Below are 22,320 nucleotides of genomic sequence, written 5' to 3' on the forward strand. Positions count from 1 at the left end.
TACAACAGAGCTGGGAGCCAAGGTGCTAGGTGCTAACAGCCTGATGCAGCTCTCACTGGCTTCCATAGGAGCTGGCTTGGGCGCAGAGTGAGGGCTTGTCTAACAGCTCTTTCTGAATAACTCCACGTGCGGACACCTGTATTCCAGGCTAAGGGAATCTTACAAGCTCGATAGTTCATGCCTCTCCTGGGCACCTCCTTGCAACAGAAGAGACAAGTGCAGGTAACCTCAGGGCCTCTTGTCTCAACCGTTTGCATCGCACTGTAGGAAACCATCTCTCTCGTCACTCCCTGGCTCTCCCTCTGCAATGACAGGGCTGGAGCTCCCATGTCCCAAGCTGCTGAGCCCTCTGATGCAACCAAGGCCTGCACTCTGGCAAACTGCCCCTCAGTCCTGTGGCAGATTCTGCTGCAAGCTGAGTATGCTACAGCATCTTCACTTCAATTTTAAACCAGGAGTTTATAGTGAATCACATGGGAATAAAACCATCACACCAGGGGCGTCGGAGGTATTTATTCTGAGACTCAGTTTCCTTTCCCTTGTCCCAGCATAGTCAGTTTTCAGAGTGATGCAGGTTTCTGTACTGACAAGGCAGAGCTGTGTTGTGGAAGTTGCCCAGGGATCGATGGGGATTTGGGCAGTTGAATAGGGGTTTTAGCTCTGGGGAAGGTGTGAGAGGCAAGGGGAGAGATAGCTCTGTGGTTTGGGCATTGGCCTGCCAAACCCAGGGTTGTGAGTTCAATCCTTGAGGGGGCCATTTAGGGATCTGGGGCAAAAATTGGGGATTGGTCCTGCTTTGAGCAGAGGGTTAGACTAGAGGACCTCCTGAGGTCCTTTCTAACCCTGATATTCCAGGATTCTATTTTGGGGGGAGGGATAGCTCAGTGGTTTGAGCATTGGCCTGCTAAACAGGGTTGTGAGTTCAATCCTTGAGGAGGCCACTTAGAGATCTGGGGCAAAAATTGGAGATTGGTCCTGCTTTGAGCAGGGGGTTGGACTAGATGACCTCCTGAGGTCCCTTCCAACCCTGATATTCTAGGATTCTATGATTCTATGACTGGGTTTGTGTGAGAACCCGTTATCTGAGCAGCTCCACGGGTGGCCTGGCTGGTGATGTGTTTGTGACTGTGCCAGGGCTACCTCCCTACTGAACAGCGTATGTCAGGCTGCCCTGGATGTTTATTAACATTCCTGTTGTGGGCTGTCTCCCCCACCGGCCCAGACGTAGTGTCCTAGCATTGGTACTGCAGAGCGTGTGACCTGGCAAGCCTGGCCTCAGGCAGTTGCAAGCTGTCCCTGTGTCCAAGGCTCACCTGAGAAGAGTAACAGGAGGAGAGTCGAAGCAACTCCTTTGCCCTCTGCTGCAATGTCTTGTCTTTTCTTTCTTTCGTTTCCTTTTCCACTGCAGCATTAATGACATGGAGCGCGTGCAGGACGCAGCAGGGGCTGAACCTTGTCACCCTGAGTGGTGCGCTGGCAGTACGTCAGCACGTGCTGAGCTAGGCAGGATTTAACCACATGGGATTGGCAAGGGGGGTGCACGGTTTACTAATCCTCCCCAACCCCCACATTTCCCATCTGTGAGATTGACACCCTCCTCTTCTCCAGCCCCAGAGTGCCCCTCCCATATCCCCTTGTACAAAGAGGGTCCCTGATGCCAGAGACTGAATATGGACCATCCTAAGGGCTTGCAATGCCTCCCAAGCCGAGAGACCTCAGGTTAGGCTGGGCTGGGCTGACTGCCCCTTAAAGTCACCTGCTCCGACCTGAAGCTTGCCCCACTATTTTCAGGGTTGATTTCATGCACATTGGCGCACCCCCTTCCATTCCCCCATAATAATCCAGGATGTGCCCAGCTCTCTGACCTAATCCATCAGGTGATGCCAGTTCTCCCTGCCAGCCCACTTTCTTTCTTTCTTTCTCTGTCTCTCCTGGTGCCTCCCTCTCCTACCAGCCTGGCTTGTGCACGTGCGAAGACCTGGCCATTTCTGCCCTGACATAAAGGAAACAGTCTATCTCCCGTGTTTTCTCAGTCACGTTAATAGGCTCTGAAACACCTGCAAGTAGCTGGGAGCAGCTGACCGGATAATGCTGTGGCCATGTGATTAGAGGAGAAGCAAAGCAGAGCTCAGCAGCTCTGGCTCTGGCACAAGGAGGGCCTGATCCTGCGAAGTGTTGAGTGCCTTTAGGCCCCATGTCCTAAGCGAGCTGGGGCCATGCAGGGTAGGAAGCTCACTTTGCCTCTCCCTGCCTACCTAACTACCTCCTTCTGAGCAACACAATCTGCAGAGGGGGCAATCCCAGCGTCCTGGCCCCCTGAACGGGATCAGCGAAGAATGTGGGGGAGGAGGACTTAAGGTACCTGCAGACACATTACAACTTGCTCACTGGGCATTGGGTTGAGATGTGCTGAAAATTCCCAGCCCAATCAACTAGCACCTTCTGCCTGATCTCTAATGCCACAGCTGCCCCCAGCATGGCTGTTCCCCCAGGGAAAAGGCTGGCAAATGCATGGTGCCTGCCCATGGGTACGTGGTTAAGGATTTGCTCAGCTGAGTGTCGTGGGCTGGGGAATTCCCCTGCAGTGATCAGGACAGTCTGTATTCTCAGCACTCGGCATTAGTATGCTGGGAAGAGGCTGGAACACAGAGTGCTCTTCAGAGCCACATGTCTGCAGCTCTCTGTGTGCCTAGAAGAAGCCATGTTGTTTACCAGTGGAGTCTGTCTTCTGAGTCCCCCCGAAGGCTGTGTGGGCTGGAGAAGGCTGGCTGATGTGTGCCTCTGAGGGGGCCCCAGCTGGTTGCCTCATCCACAGTCTCTAAAAAGAGAAACACACCAGATGCTTTCTCGAAAGGGAGTTTGCTCACCAGGCATGTTAAGCAGTGAGCAGTCGGGATCACTGAGCAGCTGGTGGACAGAATGCAACTGCCTCCCTTGGATTTAGCCTGACTCTGGGGCTGGCTCCCCAATGCCTGGGAGAATGCAGTGCAATCATAATGCCCACTGCGCCCTATTGGAATCCAGGAAGTGAGCGGGCGAATCCCGCCCACTGGTAAAGGATCCCACCCCCAGCCTAAGAGGGGGGTCCACAGGACCTGGAAAACCAAATAATTATGGGGGACAGCTAATGAATAACAGGGAGAGGAGTGCAGTCAAAGGGTCAAACAAAGGGAACTGGATGGGGACAACGAGCAGAGAACCCCAGACAGCGCCCACTGCTCCTCGAAGGCGTCAAGGAAGCTCACTGCACTCAGGGCACTGGTATTAGTCTGCCTTCAAGAGAGAGCATCTTCACTGGAGCAGCTCCCCCTAGCCCCCGAGGGAAGAATGCCACCTACTGAATCCACTAACATCTCTCCCTGCAGCACAGTAAAGTGACCCCTCGCACTACTGGGGCATTGGCTCAGTGTTGACTCAGAGGGAATAGCACCCCCTGCTGAGTCATTCACACCATTCTCTGCAGCACAGCACCCCATAACACCACCCTGGGGCACTGGAGTCAGTACTGACTGAGAGGAGGGTGTCCCCCCAACACCATGCCTGCACATCCTAGCACCATGCTCGGCAACCAGGAGTTAGTACTGACTTAGACGGGAGACAGCCAGTACTGGGACACCTGCACCTCTTCCTGCAGCACAGCTCCCCCTAGGGACTATTCTTGGGGCACAGACAGCCTGTCTGGAAGTAGGGTGTCCTGGGCAACTTTGGGAGAGAGGCTCTTTGCAGAGACCCAGGCATTTGGGAATTGCTCCTGCTGCCCCTGTGAGCCAACTGGGCTTCCTCCTTCATTGAACACTACCATCATGGACCTCCCCACAATCCATTCTGGGCTCAGGCCTGAGAGTGTCAGATGCCCTTCACTCCATCTGAGGCCAGTGGGAATTGATGGGGCGCCTCAAGAATTGGCCCTCTGGAGTGCAAGAGGCCTATAGCTGCCATGATGCCTCATCCTGCATCACCCGCTCTGAAAACTTGCCCTTCCTTTCCAAACAGTTGCATTACAAATCTTGTGAGAGATGACACCAGAGTTTTTTCCTGTTCTTTGATGCACTGTTAACACACACTGATGGCTTGATTGCTACCTGGCTAATACCTGAGGGTGGGGGAAGCTGGATGTGGCTAGCCCTGCAAACCACTGGTGTCATCTCTGGGTAATCCATCGGTACTGATGCTTTATCTGATCTGACAGCTCCCACACCCTCCCTTTCGGACTAGGGGTGTGGTGACTCATCACTGGAGTCTGGTATTACCCAAGTCCTTACTTAGAGGCTATTTATGAGCAGGAGAGAAGCATCCTCAGAGCCAAGTTTGGCAAGTACCCTGTAGCAAAGAGCTTGGTGAACACGTGGGCATGGGCCAAACCTCTCTCTCTGTTCCAGATCCTTTGCCTCCACTAGTGCCAAGTGGCTGCTGGGAAAACATTCTGGGGGTGGACATGCAAATGAGCAGCCACAGTTAATCCCATCCTATCTCTTAACCCCCGTGCTTTACAATGCCACAGGAAGAAGCTTTTGGAGCTGCAAAAAGGTGGGGTGGGTAGTGGTCATTCTGGTAGGCATTGCAAACTGTGGGACTCCTGGTGAAATTTAAAGAAGCAGCAGGTAGTGCAGCGCCCTGGGCAATCATGAGAGAGACCAGCTCAGGGAGGGTGTTCCATGCAGAGATGGCTGTGGGAGAAGTGGGCAAAGGTAGGTGACATGCTCGATTGCTCCCTATGTGTTTATTCCGCAGGGCTTTCACACCTCTTCTTGGTGGGCCTGGAATTGAGACATGCTTCCTGGGCATGTTCTCTGGCCTTTCTGTGGTTTGGGGGAAAGGTGATCACTGTGTGTTTGTCTGTCTGTTTTTAGTCTTGCTGCCTGTGTGGGTGTTGAGTGGAGCTGGGAATGGCAGCGTGTTCCGCCTGACACTCACTAATCCACTCATGCGGTCTGCCTGCCCACACAGCCAGCCAGCAGCGATCAGTGGCTGAAATCAACGAAGTGCATGGGAGCTGAAGCAGAATCCCCTGACCCCTTCTGTCAGAGCTTGCTCGCCTTGTGTCCTGCTTCCCAGCTCAGACCTTCAGGCCTCCCCACTACTGCTCTGTTGCCCCAGCTGAGTCTCCAGATCTGGCAGGTCTGGGTCTCTGCACAAGGGGCAGAATAGTTACGATAGCAATGTTGGTTCCAGCACCCTGTGATGAAGTTCATCCTCCTACGTGTGGTGCTCTCTCTCCCTTCTGATTGCTGCCACACAGAGCAGATGACACTGGTATTCCACTGGGAGGGGGCAGAAGGGGGAGTTGAGAGGGGGCAGCAGTGAGTGAGTTATGGCCTCACTGGCCTAGGAGATTTAGGTTCCAAAACCTTAGGTGTCCCATAGCATTGCTCACTGTACTGCTTCAGATCGCTCCTTGACTCCGTGGCCAGGAGACAGCGCTGCCTTCAGTGACGCAGGCACTGCCCAGTGCATTGTTTCTGTTAAGGAACAGCTGCTGAAGGCACACGGTGCTGCAGGGACTTGTGAGTGGGAGACACAGAGCCTGTTCTCCATTTGGGTCCGACATAGCCAGAGTCTGACCGTCTTTGCCACCAGGTGGCTGTTTGGTGCCGTGTGTGAAACGGGTTCAGTGCTTCCTACTGGGACAAGAATCCACACTGAAGAGCAGCATCGCAGCTGGCCCCCTTGGGCCATTGCTGCACAGGAGCTGTGATAAATATAAAGGGAAGGGTAAACACCTTTAAAATCCCTCCTGGCCAGAGGAAAAACCCTTTCATCTGTAAAGGGTTAAGAAGCTAGGATAACCTCGCTGGCACCTGATCAAAATGACCAATGAGGAGACAAGATGCTTTCAAAGCTGGAGGGGGGGAGAAACAAAGGTTCTCTCTCTCTCTGTGTTGTTTTTGCCAGGAACAGAAAAGGAATGGAGTCTTAGAACTTAGTAAGTAATCTAGTTAGATATGGGTTAGATTCTGTTTTGTTTAAATGGCTGAGAAAATAAGATGTGCTGAATGGAATGTGTATTCCTGTTTTTGTGTCTTTTTGTAACTTAAGGTTTTGCCTAGAGGGATTATCTCTGTTTTGAATCTGATTACCCTGTAAGGTATTTACCATCCTGATTTTACAGAGGTGATTCTTTTACTTTTTCTTCAATTAAAATTCTTCTTTTAAGAACCTGATTGCTTTTTCATTGTTCTTAAGATCCAAGGGTTTGGGTCTGCGTTCACCTATGCAAATTGGTGAGGATTTTTATCAAGCCTTCCCCAGGAAAGGGGGTGTAGGGTTTGGGAGGATTTTGGGGGGAAAGACGTTTCCAAGCAAACTCTTTCCCTGTTATATATTTGTTAGACGCTTGGTGGTGGCAGCAATAAAGTCCAAGGGCAAAAGGTAAAATAGTTTGTACCTTGGGAAAGTTTTAACCGAAGCTGGTAAAAATAAGCTTAGGGGGGTTTTCATGCAGGTCTCCACATCTGTACTCTAGAGTTCAGAGTGGGGAAGGAACCTTGACATGGTGGCAGAGCGGTGGGATTAACTTGAAATCATTTTGAGATCAATTTTGAGATTTTTTTGAACAAGAAGCACAGATTTTAAAAAGGAATTTTTTTTCCCTTTGGGCTGCTGGAAAGCAGGTTTTCAGCTGAAAGCAGTTAAGAGGTTTTTTTGTCTCTGCTTGGGGGCCAGAGCAGAGACAAAAGGGAATTGTCTTTTGTGAGCTGGAGTTTTCTCTACCTAAAGGCAGGGTAGTTAACCTCCTGCAGGGAAATTCACAAATCTTCACAGACCTGAAGAAGTATTTTTTTTTACCAAAGAGCATCTAGAGGGGTTTTCTGTCTATTTGCCTGGAGACAAAGGTGTTAGGGGTTTTTTTAAGGATTTTTCTGTAGGCTGACCATCATTATCAGAAAACATAGGTATCCGGTTACAGCACAACTTATTTTTGTTTTGACAAGCCAAGTTTTTTGTTTGTTTGTTTTAGTTCTAACTCTCGGGTGTAAAGTTAGTTAAAAACAGAGAGGCAAACGTGACAGAACCCAAAGCAGAAACAGCCAAAGAGGCTGCCCACAGGAGAGCTATGGAGGCAAGGGAAAAAGAAATAGAGGAAAAGGAAAAAGAGGAAACATGCTGAGGAGGAGAAGGAAAAAGAGAAGAAACATGCACTGGAGATGGAGAAGGCAAAGGCTGAGTGGAATCTACTGGATAACCCTAACCATCCTTCCTCAACAATCCACAAATGGGAGAGACTATGTCCACAGTATGATGAATCCAGTGATATTGCTGAATATTTTCTCACCTTTGAAAGACTGTGTACTCTCCATAAAATTCCTGAAGCTCACAAGATGACCACATAGGTCACAAAATTGACTGGAAGAGCTCTGGACATATTCAATAAGATGCCTATTGATGAGGCTTCTGACTATAATAAGTTCAAAGTTTTGGTTTTAAAGCAATTTCAAATTACATCTGAAATGTACAGAGTAAAATTTCTAACCCTTAAGAGAGGGCCTGGACTAAGTAATGTGGCTTATCTAAACCAGATGAAGGATCTGTTAGATAAAAGGGTCCAAGGAAGGGGTGTCACTAGCTTTAACGGAATGTGTGATTTGATAGCTCAGGAGCAATTCCTGAATATGTCCAAGGAGGAAATAAAACAGTGTTTATGGGATAAGGAAATGGACTCAGCAGAAAGTCTTGCTTCTTATGCTGATCGATACGAGCAGTCCCAGACAGCCAGAGAGGCGGGGGCAAGCCGGAACAAAATGGGTGGAGGGAGGAGAGAGGAACAAACCTGGTCGCAGTTGGAGCGGATACCAGGAGGGACACCCTCAGACCACACCCTACTACTGGGGGCAGCCCAAGGCCCCAACTACACACACTCCAGACACCTTATCATCCTGCCACACCGTTCTTCAGCAACCCACCTCGCCCCAGTGACCCGTCAGCTGGACGATGTTTTAAATGTAATGAGCTGGGGCATGTGAAGGCCAACTGCCCCAAGAACCCCACCCAGATTACAGTTCATTGCACCGGAATCACACCAGAGGTCCTCAGGCCCAGATACCTCCCAGATACCCTTGGAGCAGAGGGAAACTGTGAGTGTGGGCGGGAAGAAGGTCACCGCATGGAGGGACACTGGAGCACAAGTGTCGGCTATCCATGCTTCCTCAGTGGACCCCAATTTAATCGACCCAGAGATCCAAGTGACGATTCAACCCTTCAAGTCCAACTCTTTTGACTTGCCTACAGCCAAGTTGCATGCCCAGTACAAGGGCTGGTCAGGAATGTGGACTTTTGCAGCCTATGATGATTATCCCATCTCCATGCTGTGGGGGAAGACTTGGCCAATCATGTGAAGCTAGCCAAGAGGGTGGGAATGGTCACCCGCAGCCAGGCTAAACAAGCCATCACGCCTAGCTCTGTTCCGGAAACTTCTACCAGGACCTGGTCAGAGGTGATGGACCCGGACCCCAGGCCAATGTCTGCAACAGGAGTAGTGGATCCAGTCCCAGAGACCCAGACAGAGCCAGTCCCAGAACTGGAACTGGCGGAACAACCAGCACCAGAACCCAGTACTTGCAACCCCAACACCAGAGGGCCCCACCAAACCTGAACCGGCAGTAGCCGATAACCCAACACCAGAGGCTCAGCCGGAGCCTAAACCCCAAAATAGTGCACCAGGGGAGAGCGGTTCACAGTCAATGGAAACAGCCCCATCCCCTACATCGCTTCCAGAGGGACCAAGCCGAAGTCCACAATCCGATGAGGAACTGATGTCTCCAGCATCAAGGGAACAGTTCCAGACCGAACAGGAAGCAGATGAAAGCCTCCAGAGAGCTTGGATGGCGGCACGGAGCAACCCATCGCCTCTCAGCTCTTCTAATCGATCCAGGTTTGTTGTAGAAAGAGGACTTTTATACAAGGAAACTCTTCCTGGTAGACACCAGGAAGACTGGCATTCTCAGAGACAGTTGGTAGTTCCAACTAAATACCGGGCCAAGCTCTTGAGCTTAGCCCACCATCACCTTAGTGGCCATGCTGGGGTGAACAGGACCAAAGACTGTTTGGGGAGGTCATTCCACTGGGAGGGAATGGGCAAGGATGTTTCTACCTATGTCCGGTCTTGTGAGGTATGCCAAAGAGTGGGAAAACCCCAAGACCAGGTCAAAGCCCCTCTCCAGCCACTCCCCATCATTGAAGTTCCATTTCAGTGAGTAGCTGTGGATATTCTGGGTCTTCTTCCGAAAAAGACACCCAGAGGGAAGCAGTACATACTGACTTTCATGGATTTTGCCACCTGATGGCCGGAAGCAGTAGCTCTAAGCAACACCAGGGCTAAAAGTGTGTGCCAGGCACTAGCAGACATTTTTGCCAGGGTAGGATGGCCCTCCGACATCCTCACAGATGCAGGAACTAATTTCCTGGCAGGAACTATACAAAGCCTTTGGGACGCTCATGGGGTAAATCACTTGGTTGCCACTCCAATGAAGTCCAAGGGCAAAAGGTAAAATAGTTTGTACCTTGGGGAAGTTTTAACCTAAGCAGGTAAAAATAAGCTTAGGGGGTTTTTCATGCAGGTCCCCACATCTGTACCCTAAGTTCAGAGTGGGGAAGGAACCTTGACAGGGCCAAGCCTGGAATGGTCTCTGGAGGACAAACTTTTCTCTTGCCCTAGAGGGGCCCTCCCAGGGCAAGGTGAGCAGGAGGCTAGCTCTGCTCCTGGCCCTCCTCTGGGGATATACAGAAACCCTCAGGCACCAGGGTTGTCAAGCCAGGACTAAACTCACTTCAGAGCAAAGGCTGCTGGGTGTGAATGGGGACAGGGCAGGTGAGGGCAAGAGGGGTCACCTTCCTGGAGTTGTACCATTCATTCCCAGTGCGTGTTGTTCAGCTGGCCAACTCTTCCCTATATCTGAATCATGACTATGCTCACACTTGGCCCCGTGTCTCTTTGTCCCAGCAGGGCATGCGGTGGGGCCTGTGCGCGCTGCTAACCATGCCTCAGACACAGTCACAGCTCAGTGGGGAGCAGAGCCATAAAGGCCTGGTAGGAGCTGTGTTGTTTGTGAGCAATTCTGTATTTTACTTTGTATTGTGCTTTTTCCCCATGTATCTGGCGAAGCACATGTGAGGGGACCCTTTTTTTCCCTGTATACTGCAGTGAGGTTCCCCAGCCCCACAACAAGAGAACACCCCAGCTTTCTTTAGGACTACCAAGAGGTCTGGCCGAACACCGGTGTCAGCTGGCCTGTTTTGAGCTCTGTCTGTCATATGTTATTTGAGAGGGGACAGGAGTTAGGCTTCCATTCTCCTCCCCACATGGCACAGCTCCCTAGATGGGCTCTTACAGCTTCAGCAAGGGGTGTGGAGAGAAAGTGGGTATCCTTGCCCTCCCTACCATCCCACGACACTCCAGAATCCCACCAACCCTTATTGAAAACACCCAAGTATTCTACAGCAAGGTTCCCACAGGCTCTCACTGATTCTTGAGGTAGCTGGCCTGTAGCTGGATTTCCCCACAGAGGGGTTATATTTCTACCTGGTGCCTGTTGCACAGAGAAAGAGAGACTCTTCCCAGACTCTCCTTCATTTCAATGTTCATGTCTCTGAGTGTGTATGGCTATGAGTGGGAAGGAACTCAGCGGCTAGAGCAGGCCAGACGCTGGTCAAGTAGAGGTGACGAGGGTGAGCATTGTCTGACTCTCTCTGAACACAGGATGTTTTGAAGCCTTTCTAGGTATTTGGGAGATCCTTTAGTTTTGGCTGCTGTTGCGTTCCTGAACTTCATATGCACTGATCCTTTTCTTTACCGTGCCGCAGTCCCTAAGCTAGAGAACAAGCAATACATAACACGGTCGGAGGAGCTTTCCTCCTGCCAAGATCTGAGTGGGGCAGCCTAAGTATGTTTCTCCTAGGACAATTTCAGTGGCAGCTCTGGGTCTTAATTTTAGCTGGGGCCCAGAAGCTGTCCTCAGCTGCACACATGATCGTTAATTAAGGGCCAGTACTATGCCATGGCTGCTCCAGGAAGTGTGGGCAACTCTTCTGTGACGGGTTGGCTCACAGAAAACCCTTTGGGACCTGCCACCTGATGTGTTGAGACTACCCCTGTGCCACTTTTCCCTGGCAGCTTGGACTTCAGAACCCTGCCTGGTTTGAGCCAGACATGCTAGCCTGCTACAAATCCAGACCCAGGTCTGAACCACGTCCCCCAACAGCTGCAGGCTTAACTGAAAACAGCTTAAGAAGTGTTCCTGTCTCCAACACCCAGATGTCCAGTTCCCAATGGGGTCCAAACCCTAAATAAATCCATTTTAAAACTTATATAGGGTAAACTCATAATTTTTTCACCCTCTATAACACTGATAGAGAGATATGCACAGCTATTCCTCCTCCCCCCCCCCCCCAGGTATTAATACACACTCTGGGTTAATAGTGAATTGCCAAGCAAAATAAAACAAAACACGCAAGTCTATGTCTAATACAGTAAGAAGTTGAATACAGATAAAATCTCATGCTCAGAGATGTTTCAATAAGCCTCTTTTATAGATTAGGCTCCTTCTAGTTTGAGTCCAGCAATCACTCACAACCCTGTAGCTACTGTCCTTTGTTCCAACTTCTTTCAGGTATCCTTTGGGGTGGAGAGGCTATCTCTTGAGCCAGCTGAAGACAAAATGGAGGGGTCTCCCAGGGGCTTAAATAGACTTTCTCTTGTGGATGGAGACCCCTTCCTCTCTCCTATGCAGAAACTTAGCTACCAGATTGAGTTTTGGGAGTCACATAGGCACGTGTCCGTGCATGACTCAGGACTTTACCGGTGGCAGCCATTGTTCACATGCTATCCTGAACGTCCGCAGGTGGACTTCTTATGTGGATTGGAGTCTTCCAAGGTTCCATTGTCCGTTAAGTGTTTCTTGATTGGGCACTTAACTTGCAAATTCCTTTCTTAAGAAGCTGACCAAATGCCTTACTGAGGCTACTTAAAATCAAACAAGTACACAGCCAATATTCATAACTTTGAATACAAAAATGGTACATGCATACAAATAGGATGAATATATTCAATTGATCATAACCTTTGCAGAGATATGTTACATGGCATATGTAGCACAAAACATATTCCAGTTACATCATATAAACATTCATAAGCATATTTCCATAAAGCATTATGGGTGCAACGTCACCTCCATCCCTACTGGAGTGCTGAAGCCCCCTATGGTACAATGTATATCTACAACCTGAGGGGGATTGGAGCAGCTGCCCCTCTATGGATGCTTCCTCTGGAATACTACGCTGTTAAAGGGACATTGCCAGGTTAAATGGGGACCCCAATGTAGGTTCGGTAAAAACAAACTCTTGCGAGTCCTAAAACCAGTGGAATTGTTTCTCTGTTTTTCTTGCTGGTTTGTATTTTTAATATATTCTAATGGAAGCAGTTTTAATTTAAGCAGATGAACATTCCCCCTACATTGTTTCCAACCCAAATGTTACATGCAAATTGCGTGTTGACCTTATTTAAACTTCATGCCTAACCCGACAGCATCCCTTTAAAGGAACATCTGTGAATGAGACAGAACTGGGATAAAAGTGAATGAGTTTACTTTTCTATTCAGGGGCCATGGGGTGGAATGGTGCAAAGCTATTACACTAGCACCATCAGTGTGGTGGAGAGGGAGGCAGGATAACCCAATAGGCAAGCATTGGACTACAAAGCAGGAGTCCTGGGTTCTGTTCCCAGCACGACCACTGATTTCCTATGTGACTTGGGAAGTCACTTCAACCCTTTAGTTTCCCTAGCTGTGAAATAGGAGTAGTGATTGCCACCAGCCTTTTTAACGCTACAGATGAACAGCATCTATGTAAGTGTTAAGTGTTGCTGAGGCAGTAGGGTGAATGATGCCCAACAAGCAACTGGTCCTTCCCTTGGGGATCTTACGGTCTAATTAGTTAATGTTTGTTTGGTGCTTTGCTAATGTAAAGTGCAGCATATAAGTGCTAAATATTTTTACTGTAAAGGCCCAGTGTGTGCACAGCAGGATATTGAAATACAGACCAAAGGGAGACTGGCGTTAGAGTGGGACAGCTTCACAGAATGAGCATGGGCAACGGATGTATGAGGTTTGGAGGCAAGGGCCTGGTGGGAAGGGAGGGGCTACACTTCAGCTCTGCCAAGGTTCCCCTTTCCTAGTGGTTGTACGCTCCCTGCTGAGGAACTGCACCTACTCCGCCTGCTTACCTACACTTGGCGGAAGAGTTGGGGAGAAGCACCACGTTCTGTTTTCAACACACTGAGACAAACAGGGGCTTTCAGCCCAGCGGATACATATTGTAGATGACGTGGTCTTAGCTGCCTTTCTTAAAGTCTCCATGAGAGAGAGCGTGCAGAGCGTGGCCTGACCCTCCATCCTGCATCCTCTCAAACTGCTCCCTGGCAGACAAACTTCTTGTGTGGAGAAGTGCAGCACACAGAGAACAAAAAGAAAAGGAGGACTGTGGCACCTTAGAGACAAACAAATTTATTTGAGCATAAGCTTTCGTGAGCTACGGCTCACTTCATCGGATGCTGTAGCTCACGAAAGCTTATGCTCAAATAAATTTGTTAGTCTCTGAGGTGCCACAAGTACTGCTTTTCTTTTTGCGGATACAGACTAACACGGCTGGTACTCTGAAACACAGAGAACAGAATCCCAGCTGCCCGCTCGACATGTTACCTCCAGAAGGTTTGTGTTTCTGTAATGAGGGCACTTGCTAAATACATTTTTCAACTCCAGCCAGTAACTTTTGTGGGAAAAGTCCATTCTTTTCATTGCAGAGTTGACAACAGGCCCATATTCTTTCCTGGGTTTTTTTTATTTTGCAATTTTTTGTACAGTTTTATCAAAATGCTGGTTGGATTTTTTTTAACAGCAGCTTTCAAATGTTGACATTGTTATATGCGCACACCCCAGTTTTCAGTAAACAGAACTTGTGGATAACCATTTTCATTAAGGATCTGGACAGAGATTGCAATTAAAAATATTATGAAAAATTCCACAAAAACAAAAAATCTGAACATGTCAACTGCTCTCCACGAAAACTTTCAATTGAGAAAAAAGGACATTTTTCAACCCCAAACTTCCTTTTTGAAAAATTTCAGTCAGCTCTACTAATCGCATAGAAATATCTTGATTGCCAGCCTAGCTATGAGAACATCATTAACCCTGAATACACTGGCCCTAACTGATGGTATGGTCCATAAGCAGCAGTAGTATAGGATTTATATGCTCTCTCTATATGTTTCAGCCAATAGAGGGTAACCAGTCTCTCTTACACATGCACACACATGCGTGTCTGACATTACATCCAGAAGACGGCAGTGCTGATACAGATGCAATAGCCGCTACAGAACATTTCCTCCATTCTCAGTAACACCATTCTTTTAAGGGATCTGAAATGTGTGGGGTGGAATTCCTATCTGCTTCTTACAAAGGCAGCTCCTCATCCCTCATCATCCTCACTATCACCTCAATATGAATTACATTGCTACGGTAACTCCTACAGACGCACCCACATGTACCCTGCCCAGTGAGGTAACGGTAAACCTTGAGGGAGTGTGCAGGGTTGTGGAATAAGCACCAAACTATTCATATGAAGATCTCAACAAACTTTATATACAGGGATCACTTTATCATCCGTGAAGATACAGCCACCTGTGGGATGGGATGAGACAGCTGTTTAACACACTACATACCAGTTCTAGAGAGGAATGAAGGTGAAAAGTGTAGGCCGGTGTAAAATGAGGATGCTGTACTGTGTGTGGAGGGGTTGTGAGGCATAGGTAATTAGTGTTCACAAAATGCTTTGAGAGCCTGGGATAAGAGACAGAATGTATAAAGAGCAAAGTTAAAAGGTGATTTCTACCCCAGGAGTGGTCTCCTTTGCAAACTTCCTCTCCAGCCAGATATGCTCCCCTCTAATATCCCTCCATGCTTCACAAACAACTTCCTGTTTTCAAAGCACTTTCCAAGCAGCCTCCCAGCCCCTCTTGTGAGCTGGCTCAGTGCCATGATCCCCATTTTACAGCTGAGGAACTGAGAGGAAAAGTGCCTCACCTAAGGCTCACCACACAGTGACTCAGTGGCAGAGCTGGGATTAGAACCTAACAGCTCCCAGGCCTGTGCTCAGACCACTAGGCAATGCTCCCGCTTCCCAGCGGGGGGCAGGTTTTGTAGTATTGTACCAGTCTCTCACTGAAACCGTTTTTCTGTAGAAGCTACAGCCGATGCCCACCAAACCCCATGCAGCCGGGAAGAGCCCCTCCATGCTCTGCGGTGACACTGCTTCGACCCTTGCTGGCTCAGAGTCTGGCAGGTAGCCAGCTGCTTATAACGTAGCCCAAAGGGCAGGGCAGGATAGGAGGCCGCTCTGCCTCCCTTCGTCCCCATTCTCAAGCTGTGCCCTCGTTAGCCCAAGCCGACAGCCTCCCTGCAGCAGGAGTGACTAAATAGCTGGCGGTGAATCATATGGATTTGATGAATGACTGCAGTGATGGGGGGTGGGGGCAGGGAATGAACGGGGAGGGGCGTGAGAAACTTGTCAGGTTTCTCTCTCCCACTGTGTCTGTCACTCTAGATGTTGAACGCGCCGTCCCTGCTTCACGTGGCACCATGACAGCGCAATGCTGCTAGTGCTTGGGGATAGAGAAGACTGAACTAGGCTGAGGGAGGATGCTGATTCCACCTGGAGGACCTTGGTGCGGCCATGGCGCCCCGGAGCAGAGTTAAGCATAGAAATGAGAGCTGGAAGGATGCCCTGAGACAGCTAGCCTGTCCCACCCCCTCTGTCAGCCAGTGCAGGGGCATCCCCGGCATCCCCAGGGATGCAGGAGGGAGGAGAGAAGTAGGGGCAGGCTGCCAGTTCTTCATTCATCACAACCCACACACATGCCATGGTGGCCCCAACGTCCTGAGACCATCTTTTGTCTTGTGTCTCCAGAGACTTCTGGCCGCAGCTGCTGCATGGAGGAGAGTTTCCCAGCTCCCAGGCTGCTCATGGGAAGTTTAGCAGGAGGTGTGGGGGGGAGGGAGGAATTCACAGAACCTTTCGCCACCCCTTGACAAGTAGCTGTTGCTGTCCTCGGAGTGACTCCATCGCCAGCCCCCGGTGTGACCCCTTCCAGCCGCCTCCGCTGGTATGTGACATTACAGGAGGCTTTTGTCTTTGTGTGGCTTGTTGGTTTCAGAAAGCAAATCTCAGGGCCCTGCCCCTGGGTTCATGTGACTCTGTAGCAGAGTTTCCTAAACATGGGCCTGACCTGCCTCTCTTGAGAGCAGGAAAAGCACTCAGGCTTCCCCTGTTGTCCCTCCATTTAAAATGAGGGCTGTGCATGCATGGGGGTGGGAGGCAGCGGTGCCTTTGAGAAGCATCTTTTAATCCTAGATTGGGGCAGCCCTGTGTTTGGTTCCTAGTGTGGGGCTGTTTCCACTGGGGGACCCCGATGAGCTGTCTATGCATTGGTTTGGGGTCAGAATATTCAAAATTAGCAGCGCGAGATTCTGATCAACCTCTCAGCTGGGCTCCAGCCTGCGCTGGGCAGTAGCAGGAAAGCAGACAGCAGCCTCTGCTCCCCTCTGCAGCCCTTCCATGGTTCTCAAACTACAGCACCCTCCTTGATGAGCTGCAGAATGAAACTTTGGGAGAAGCAAGTAGTGTGGGGGTGATTTGAGGGAGGTCCTGAGGGATTTGGGGGGTTGAGCAGGAAGTGGGAGTTGTAGTGTGCATGGAGAAGAGAGTCTCTCATTTGTTCTGCAGATTGAAAGATGGGGTGAGCCCCTGAATTTGTGAATGCTTGTACAGCTCCCTAGAGCTCTTGGGCATTCTTGGCCAGTTATGCAGAGTTAAACTGAGATGTCATGGGTGAGGCTCGTCTTGAGTCTAACGAGGGATCGGTTTCCACCGCAAAGCATGGGGCTTGCTTCCCCTCCTTTGAGTTTTGCCAAGTCCTCAGCAGCAAAGGAAACTGACTCTTCTTTTAATCTCCAAGGACTAGACGGAACCCTCCTGCACCTTACCTCCTCCCCAGAGGACCTGAGCTGTAGCCTGAGAGGACAGCCTCACATCCAGAGATGCTTGGCTTCAGAGAGAGGCTGATACTTTCCTTTTGTTTGCACACAAGATAAAGGTTCGTGTCAGGATTGAAGGAACAGTTCTGATTGGATGACCGTAATCCTGAGCTGCACATAGTAAAATCCTTATTGGCCACACCATTTGGATCTAAATAGCCACATCACCCACCCCTTGTATGCCTACACCCATGAAAAGACAATAGAAGGAAGGGGAAGGTGAAAGAGGAGAGGAAACATATTTCAACACCATTATTTCCTCCCTCCCCTGCCGCACTATTTGAGCTTCGTTTGGTCACTGATGGCTGTTTAGGGCCCCATACCATTGCCATTGCCCATCCTGGACGTGCTGTGTGGATAAGCAAAGCTGTCCCTGGTTGCATCTACTCCAGCTGTGACATTACCTGTTCCTCTTCCTGTCGGTTAGATGGTAACATTGATAGCATTGCCCTGCAATAAGTTTATGAGCAAGAGACACGCAAGGGCCTGTGTTGATAGAGAGAAGTAGCTGGCAGGCTGGTCTTGTGAAGAATGGACTGATGCCACGTTCCTTTGCACCGCATCTTTCAGACAACTACCTTATGGAATTAGGCACCAAATCATCAGCAGGGCAGGGTGACGCTAAGAGGCCAGAGAGAAAAGAGATTTGAAATTAGGTGGAACGTGGATTGGGTGAAGAAATATGGGGAGGCTGTTGTAGATTCTGGGAGCTGCAGAGGTGAAGGCTGTCTCACCAACCTGGTGGCACTGTGCAGAGGGACAGTGAGGAGCCTGGTGGTAGAATGACAGAGAAAGTGAGCAGAGGAGTAGAAAGAGGGACAGGCCTGGAGGTCCTCTGAGCCATAGCCCTGGAACTTTTAAAAACAAAGATGGCAGATTTGAATCGTCCCCTGAAATGCTCCTGGAGCCAGCCATGGTCCGTGAGAGGGAGGCAATGGGACTGCTCCTGCTTGTGCATTGAAGAAGATGGCAGCAGCACTGTGCAGGTGCTGGAGTCTGGAGAGCTGGACTCTGGGGAGGCCATAGAGAAGGAAGCTGCCATGGCAGACGTGAGAGGAGTGGAAGGTCTGGCTAAGATGTCGGTAGAGGCACAGCTGCAGCAAGGCTGGAACGGTGGTAGGGTCAGATTGCCAGACAGGAAAGGTAGGCACCATGGTTAGAGACCGTAGGTGCAAATAGAAGATTTGAGTCAAGGGTGGAGCTGGGGCCGTATCTGTGTACAACAGAAGAACCCTAGTGATCCTAAGGTCTCAGGGGGATCCCCAGCCCTTCAGAAAATTGGGGGAGAAAAGGTCCCTTGATTGCGGATTGCTGGCCGATTCCCCTGATTATAGGGGACAGCAGGAGAGGACATTAGTAGTTAGGTCTCTGGTCCGGGGCTATAGGCACCATTTCAATCAAAACATTTCTTGGTGGGACATTTGCATGTGGAATCTGGGTCTGATGGGCAGTGTGTAGTTCTTTGAGAGAGGAATGCCATTCAGTCCTCATGCAGAAGGCAATATATCCCAGATCACTGGGGTCTGATCTCTTTTCAGGACTCAGAGGTAGTGATTTTCACACACGGCTTAATTTCTCTAGCCCATTAACAAGGTAATGACTAGATCCATAGGCTGTGTTCACCTCACAGAAGCTCACACGCTGTGTAGGGGCTGTGGGATGTGAAAGGAGGCTCAGATTTCCTGAATCTGCTGACCTGGTGATTAGTCCCAGGTCTGGTCTCATGGAGGGGCAGATTTTCTGCACACATCTGGGGTCTGATGGGATTAAAGCCCACTCCAAATGGCTGTGAGCAAAGGAAAATCTTCCCAAACAGATTCCAGTAGGGATAATCAGGGTGAGGTAGAGACTCTGGGATATCAGTCTCAAGGAGCTTGCCATCCCAGCACTAAGATATGGGCTCAGGGAGGTGGGGGTAGGAGGGCTTGGTAAGGTTGGGTAGGAAAACATGGGGGGAAATTTTTCTTGCACCAGTAATTCCCTCTACTGGAGACCCAAATGACACTGCTGGGAGTGCAGAAATTTATCCTCCTGACCACTCCGTGGCACTGTGATGCCTGGATCATGAAGGAAAACGAGCAGAATGCCAAACGCTGCCTAGTGCTGCGTTGATGTTCTTGGGGGCAAAGGGCAACATGCAGCTGAGGTTGAAGGGGCTTCCTGTGACGTTCCCCTCTGGTGTTATCTGGACTGGCTATCTGCTAGGTCACTCCAATCCTTGACTCTGGGAGCCAACCTGACCCTGCTCTGCTGTGAGAACCCCCCACTCCTGGGCTGTTCACGCACAGCCTATGGCATGTAAGCTGCTCCCAGCTACTTGCAACCAAATGACACTAGCCAATATCTCTGGTCCCAGAAACAACCCTAGGAACCTCCATCTTGCAGTGTCCAGTTATGCCCACTGAACGCTGCAAGCTTGTATGAGTTCATCAATTTAACAAAGAAATTGATATGTACCAGGCTTGTTATCCCAAGGGGAGTTTTTGACACACTTCAAACCAAACGCACTGCTTCAGGTAGAATAAACAAACAGATGTATTAACTATAAAGATAGATTTTAAGTGATTATAAGTCAAAGCATAACAAGTCAGATTTGGGCAAATGAAATAAAAGCAAAATGCATTCTAAGCTGATCTTAACACTTTCAGTGCCCTTACAAACTTAGATGCTTCTCACCACAGGCTGGCTGGTTGCTCTTCAGCCAGGCTCTCCCCTTTGATCAGCACTTCAGTCACTTGGTGTGATATCTGTAGATGTAGGTGGAAGAGAGAGGAAGAGCATGGCAAATGTCTCTTCCTCTTATCATGTCCTTTCCTCCCTCTTGGCTTTCTACCACCCTTCAGAGTTAGGAGAGGTGAGTCTCTCCAAGCAAGGTGGAGCAATTCCCCTAGTGTGGTCTCATGCAGGTGAGTCATTGCATTGTAGCTCCCCTGCTGGACAATGGCTGCTGATGTGTTGTTTGACACCCCGCCCGGGTGTTGGTCACTTTCCTTGTTGTTGCCTATGGGGAGCTAATTTCTGGCTGATTCCCCCAACTTACAGCATGTTTTAGTGACAACCATACAACACAGTTCTTACAACTTCATATGCATTAATGTTACACATCTATGGATAGAGAAATGACTTTCAGCAGATCATAACCTTTCCCCTGATACCTTACAAGGCATGCTTTCTATGTAAGATCACGATTACATGAAAATGCGGAATATGGGGGTTACAGCACACTCCCCCAAGGTGTAGAATGTTACACTTCCTCAGTAGCATTGCTTGTTGAACAGTGTCCCTGGCACCAGGTCAGCTTCTGGGGCTATCAGCAGTTTACATCAGAGCTTCTCAGTGTGCTCCCACATTCAGTACATTCCCCTGCCTTTATATACATTTACAAATCACATTACATTCACTATCCATTGCATCCTGTGTTTTGAGATCAGCTTCGTTACTTTCCAGGAACCAATCCCTGGACAGAGTGCACTGTCCATGTTTGACTTTGCTCTTTACCTCATCTTTACACTCCGACTTCTCTTTTTCAGTCCAGAGCAACAGGATGCACCCCCAGCAGATCCTCTGTGGCAGAATAGGTTGTTCCCCTCCTTAGCCTCCAGGGCCTGTTTCCTGAAGGGCCTCAGGGACAGCAGCTGTTCTGGGCCGGAATGTGTGATTTGAAAAGAGAACGCTGTACGAAGGATGGGAGCCAGGAAATGGGAGAAGGGTGGTTTTTAGCCAGCCCTCATTTTTCAATATGGATTTGTGGTGAGTGATGGCATGAGACGGGAAGGTGGCTGTAAGGAAGAGCAATGTGTTTCCCTTTGAATATGTCTTTTCTAAGGTAAAGCTGGTTTAAACAATAGGCAAACACTTGGGGCGGTGCTGTGAGGGGAGTGATGCCCCATTACTAAGAGGAGGAAGGACCAGGAAGATTCTGGAAAACTCCAGGGCAGTTGGAAAGGGAGTTGGTCTGAAGTAGGGAAATGGGGCAGCTGAGGAATTGGGGAAGGGGGCATGTCTGGGGGAAACTTGTAGGAGGGGCCAGGGCCCCAGGAGCAGGTGGAAGACAGGGAGCTGGGCTGAAGCCAAAGGAAATGTTAGAGTAGAGCAGCTCCAGCTTCTGCTAGGGCTATACAGATCCCTCCCTCCTCCCACACACACCTCAACATCTAGCAGAGGGATTTGCCCCTCCACACATACACACCCCTTGCCACTGGAGATAGGGTTCCCTCCCCTCACTGCTGAAGATAGGACTTTACCCCGAGAAGTGAGGGGAACTTCATAGGGAGAGAGAACGAGTAAAGACTCTCCCCCCTGCCCAGTGGTGCAAGTAGTGTAGTAGAGTACGCCGTACCAGTAAGCTATTTATAACTGTACACCACACCACAAAGTCACAAGAGGAGCATAACATGGGGCCGCCCGGCCCGCTCCGACAACTGCTCCAGCGCAGCTGTACCACCCCCAGGCCTTCCACGCAGCTACGTGCCTGTGTCTCCTGTCCGGGGTCTGTACCGCAGCCCCGCCAGAGGGCTGGGAGCGGGGCTGGGAGCAGTACAGTGACACCAGTGGAGTTGCCAGCGTGGGGCCGTCCGACGTTCTGCTTCTTTTGCCAGTGGCGTTCCAGAGCGCCCTGTGGTTCAAAAGTCTCCGGTACAGTGGGAGAAGGACAGAGCCCTCCCTCCCCTCCCCGGGAACGTGGGATGGATCATGGGGAGAGGAGGTGGAGAGCACAGGGCCCCAGGCTGGGGGCGGGCTGGGGTCTCGTGAGGAGTCAGGTGGGGAGGTCACGGCCTGTCCCCCCCCCCCATTTAGTTCGTGCAGCGTACCGATAAGAAATAAATTCTACTTGCACCGCTGTGGGCCCTGCTTTGGGTATCCTGTTGCCCCATCGCACTTCACTTTGCCCAAGTGGGAAATTGGGAGTGCCCTGCACAGGGCATGATGCGTTTGCTCTTTCCTGCCAGCCTGAGCTGAAGCATTTTAGAGGTCACTGTGCCCTCCTCTGGTAAAGCCACATCTCTCACGTTTGTGCTGAGCTCAGCACTGGGGTATTGACGTACCTGTTCCAGCCTGAGATTGTTATTGATCCCTGTCTGTGGTGCTGAGTCAATGTAACCAGCTCAGTTTTCCTTGCCTACCCCTCTAGGATCACCACTGACCTTCCACTGATCACACAAAGTCATAAGTCTGAGCTTTATCAACTCTTCCCAGTTTGGGAGTGGGGAGAGGGGGGATTTAAGGGGCATTGACTTGGCCT

General features: G+C 50.0%; 1 protein-coding gene across 3 annotated transcripts in view; it reads left to right on the forward strand.

The window, feature by feature from the left end:
• TMEM63C (transmembrane protein 63C) overlaps positions 1-22,320 on the forward strand; it is a 77,394-nt gene that overhangs the window by 14,600 nt on the left and 40,474 nt on the right. The window contains exons 2-3 of one of the 3 annotated variants that reach the window (XM_077819188.1): positions 15,952-16,147; positions 17,000-17,137. The exons of the other annotated variants lie outside the window; for them this stretch is intronic. The gene's annotated coding sequence lies outside the window, so the exon portion shown is untranslated. The remainder of the gene's footprint in view (positions 1-15,951; positions 16,148-16,999; positions 17,138-22,320) is intronic. 3 annotated transcript variants of the gene reach the window in all.

Source organism: Eretmochelys imbricata, chromosome 6 (genome assembly GCF_965152235.1).
Source record: "Eretmochelys imbricata isolate rEreImb1 chromosome 6, rEreImb1.hap1, whole genome shotgun sequence".
NCBI lineage: Eukaryota > Metazoa > Chordata > Testudines > Cheloniidae > Eretmochelys > Eretmochelys imbricata.